At 47.7% G+C, this 4685-nt stretch overlaps 1 long non-coding RNA gene across 1 annotated transcript; it reads right to left on the reverse strand.

The window, feature by feature from the left end:
- Window positions 1–2470: 2470 nt before the first annotated feature.
- Window positions 2471–4679, reverse strand: LOC111734252. The gene is made up of 2 exons (XR_002778390.1): window positions 4027–4679; window positions 2471–3550 (listed from the first exon to the last, which is right to left on the reverse strand). It is a non-coding gene; the product is annotated as an uncharacterized LOC111734252 (long non-coding RNA).
- Between the last annotated feature and the right edge of the window lie 6 nt (window positions 4680–4685).

The raw sequence follows: 4685 nt of genomic DNA on the forward strand, positions 1-4685 counted from the left end.
AACACCATTTCTACCCACTCTTCCAGAAATCAGAAAATAAGGGAGCCCTTCCCAGCTCACTCTATACAGTCAGCATCAGCCGGACACCGCGGCGAGACAGCAGCAGTGGCAGAAAACTGCAAACACCCCTGTGAACGAAGACACGGAAACCCTCAGCAAATGCCAGCGAAGCACGTCCCTGAACACACGCGATGACACACGGTGGCCGCCGGCGTGTGGCCCTCCCGCCTGCCGCTCAGCCGCATCAGGATGGGCCTGGGGCCGGAGCAGCTCCTCCCTGAGAGGCAGAGTCCTCGCAGCCTGCGCGGAGCTGTCGCTGTGCACGGACCGTCTTTCCCTCCTCCAGACCCAGTGTGTGCTGCCCTTTCTGCTCAGGCGTGTGCTGCACACAGCACCCGGCCGACCCCATTCCACGTCTGTCCTGCGTGGAGAGGGGACACGGTCCTCCCCCTGCAGCACAAGAGGGGTGCTTACAGGCCCGCAGCCACGAATCAGCTGCTGGAGACCTGCTGGCCATGGGGGGGACGACAGGCACGCTGAAGCTAGCGGTCTCTTCTCTGTGGTAAGGCCCTCCATTGCCGACTGTGCTGTGTGCCCTGCAGGCAAGGCACCTCACTCCTCGTCCTGGCAACAGGCACCGGAAGCCACCTGCCTGACAATGATCAAGTGGGATTGGCCTCAGGAATGCAAGGTTGGTTTAACGCAGAAACTCAATGATTGTAATTCACCATGTTCTCAGACTAAAAAGAAAAACCATACAATAATCTTAGCAGATACGACAATGTGACAAAACTTACCTATTCATGATAAAAACTCTCTGAAGCCAGAAATATTTTTTGATCTGATAAAAGTTATCTATAAAACCCTAGAGCTTACATCATACTTGAGGATGAAGGATGAAATGACTTCGCGCTGAGATCAGGGACAGAACCAGGCTGTTTGCCCTCATTGCGTCTGCTCACTGCTGCACGTGAGGGCCTCGCCGAAGCCAGAAACCAGAGAAAGAAGTGACAGGTGTGTGGATGAGAAAGGAGGCAGTAAAACTGCTTCCACTTACCTGTGATGTGACTGCCTATGTGGAAAATCTCAAGAAATCTACAGAGAAAGTCGCTAGAACTAATAAGCGGATTTAGCTTCATATGGGAGCAGGACAAAAAGGCAATTCAAGAAAACAGTTGTACTTTCATATACTAGTAACAAACAACTAGACAATAAAATATTAAAGAAACATGTACAAAAGCATTAAATGTATGAAACGCTTATAAACTTGAAAGTATGTGTGCAAGACTATACACTGAAAACCATACACTGAAAACTGACATATTGAGAGAAATCAATGAGGACATTGATTTCACACTCAACGTGGAGATAAACAATGTCCATGCGTCAGAGGTCCAATACTGTTATTGTATCGGCTATGCCCGAATGAGCCTAGAGATTCAAGACGAAATCACAATAGACCTTTTTCCATAGAAACTGACAAGCCGATTCTAAAATTTATATGGAAATGCAAAGGAACTAGAACAGCCAAAACAATGTTGCAAGAAAAAACGCTGGAGGATTTGCACTACCTTTTACTTGAGCTGCAAGAATCAGAACAGTGTGGCTCTGGCACAGGGGCATCACACAGCTCAGGGGGACGGAATCGGGAGTGTGGAAACAGACCCCCACCCTTTCAGATAACTGATCCTCAGTAAAAGCGCCCAGATAGTTTAATGCTCAAGGTGCGTACTTCTGGCAACTGGTGCCGAAACAACTGGACGTCGTCCGCAAAAACAAAAACCTTGACCCTTATTTCACATCATGCATGAAAATTAATCCAAAGCGGGTCACAGACGTATGTGTAAGAGTGAAAACTACAAAACTTCTGAAAGACATACAATATTTGTGACCTCGGTTTAAGCAAATATTTCCTACACGTAACACCAACGTTGTAAAAGAAAAAAGTGATGTGCTGGACCCCATCGAGACTGAAGAGGTTGCCTTTTAAAAAATACCGATAAGAAAATGGAAAAGCAAGTCAAAGGCTGAGAAAATATCTGCAAGACATCTATCTGAAAAAGATCTTGTATCTAGAATATATAAAGAACTCTTGCTACTCTACGTGAAGACAGACCAATTTTTAAAGACCAGCAAGAATCCTGGAAAGATATTTTACTGAAAAAGATACGTGAAGGTCTCAACATCATGCGGTACCAGGGCAGTGCAAATTAAAACCATGGGCACCACTGCGAACCCACAGGCCGGCCGGCGCTGGCGAGAAACGGCTGACACTGCCAGGGTCGGCGAGCTGCAGAGCGCCTGGAACTTTCCAATGCGGCTGTGGGCTTAGCCACCTGGACAACACTGAAAACCATACACTGAAAACTGACTTTGCCAGTTTCTTATAAAGTTAAATATACACTTTGATATAACCTAGCGATTCCACTTCTAAGTATATAAATTAAAACATACATTCACAAAAGATTTGTACCTGAATACGAATAGCTTTATTCACATTAAGTCCAAATGGAAAGAACCAAATACTTCCATTTTGTGAACAGATAAACACATTTTGGTGGCATTCCACTGAGCAGGAGAAACGAATGAATAAAACCTAAGCATTACACCAGGGGAAAGCAGCCAGACATAAAGACTACATACTTTCTGATTCCAGGCGTATGAAATTTTATATGAAAACTATAGCGACAGAAAGCAGACAGGCAGTTTTGTAAAACCTGGGTTGGAGGAGGGGAAGTTTTGGGGAGACTGGAATTGTCCTGTCACGGCTGTGGCGGCGACTTAACACCAGTACATATGGCAGTCTAAACTCGTTAAATTGTACACTTAAATTCAGTGATTGTTATTGCATTTCTGTAAATCATGTTAATTTTAAAAAGGGCACAAAAAGCTGAACATATATATCAGGATCCCACAGATGCACGCCCCAGTGCACCTGTGCACACACCTGTGCATGCGCCTAAGCAGGCCCACAACAGCTTTATTCACGACATCCCCAAACTAGCAACCACCAAAGCTCACCGTCGGTCAAACGGACGAACGGCGGCATGTGCAAACAACGCCTAGTGCCCAGCAGTGAAAGTGAGGGGACTAGAGACACGTCCAAGACCAGACATCAAGTCAGACGAAAAGAGGCGACATGCAGTGGTCACGCCCTGTGGTTCCATTCAGATAACGCTCAGAGCGTAGGCAGGTCGCGGGGTGCGTGCCTCCGTGATGGAGTATAAACACGAGGAAGGGGTTTTGAACGGAGTCAGCGGAACCTTTGTCGGGAGGGAGGCTGTGCTGTGAACTTGGGTCCAATATGCTGTTTCTTGATTTGGTGGCAAGTATACAGATGCTCATTTACCAGTCAGTAAGCTGTTCCATGTATACTCTACAGATTTTTCTGTGGACCTATTACATCTAGAAAGATAATAACTTTTAAAATAATGAATTGCATTCTTGCATCTTCGAGAACTCACTGGCTGTTTTTCCAGAGTGAGGTCTTCAGATTAATCATCTCGTATGTAGACTCGCATCCATAAGTGAAGATCAATATTGATCATTCCTGGGGGGAAAAAAGGGCAGAGAATAATAACAGAAATGTTTGAGTATTTAGCTAGATAAAAAGATAAAGAATAAAAATGCTGAAAAGCACATGTTAGAAAAAATAATTAGAATCAACCAAATTAACTGAAGTGAATCCTCTAGGAGACTGGATTTTAAGTGCTGATGTGTAAATAGCAAAACGCAGTTTAAAGGTGAAGAGTGTTCTTCCCTTGGCACGTGACTACTGCTGTAATCAGAAAAAACCAGTATGGCAAAAAAGCGTTCTCTTAACTCTAGTTTCCTATCCTTAGAACAAGGCGGTGACGTGTCCCACACAGCCGTGCTCAGGGTCCCCGTAAACGTGCTCAGACGTGGTGGGCTCTGCGGTTTCTAAAACAAATCCTCTTTCCCCGCGAGCTGTAGAAAGTCATTTGTCACCAGAGCGGTGCTTCTTTCCAGAGTAAGAACCCCAAATCACCCAACTGTGAACCTCACCTGCTCTGGGGTCCCCCCTGGCCAGCTGAGGAAAGGTGGGAGCAAAGCTGCAGGTGGCTGTGAGGGAAGAAACCTCACAGGTGAGCCTGGAGGGGACAGGGGAAGCCATCGCTCCAGGAAGCAATGGGATCAGATTGTTTCGCTTTACACCCTGGTTACAGGAAAAAAGCAGCAGAGGTCCTTGCTGTGACACAGGGGCCCTTACCAGTCCCTGTGAGCCCAGCAGATCCCATAAAGGGAAGCTTTATGTGACAGGGACATTGGACTGCTGTCCTCCCTCCTGCAGACGCAGAGGCAGTCACTAGGGAAAGACAGCTGACTGCCAGGCGGTGAGGGGGAGCAGCATACTTGAGGGTGCAGTGCAGGTGACGAGCCCACGGAGGTAACAGGCCCCCCACGCATGCTCCACGTCCCCTCCTCCGACACAGGCCATGCTACGTCCTGCCCGTCAGGGTCCATCCGCACTGGCGCAGCTCAAGACCCTGCAGGCAAGGTACCTGCTGGTCCCACTCTGCCCCCAACTTCTCTCAAGCTGCACCTCCCTCCTCGGGGCCTTTGCTCTCCCGACAGCCTTCCCACACAGCAGGAGATGTCCACACCTGGCCTGCGTCACCTGGCCCTGTTCTCCCAGCGAGCAGAGCCCGACTAACATTCAGGTT

The sequence above is a fragment of the Pteropus vampyrus genome, unplaced genomic scaffold (genome assembly GCF_000151845.1).
Source record: "Pteropus vampyrus isolate Shadow unplaced genomic scaffold, Pvam_2.0 Scaffold903, whole genome shotgun sequence".
Lineage (NCBI taxonomy): Eukaryota > Metazoa > Chordata > Mammalia > Chiroptera > Pteropodidae > Pteropus > Pteropus vampyrus.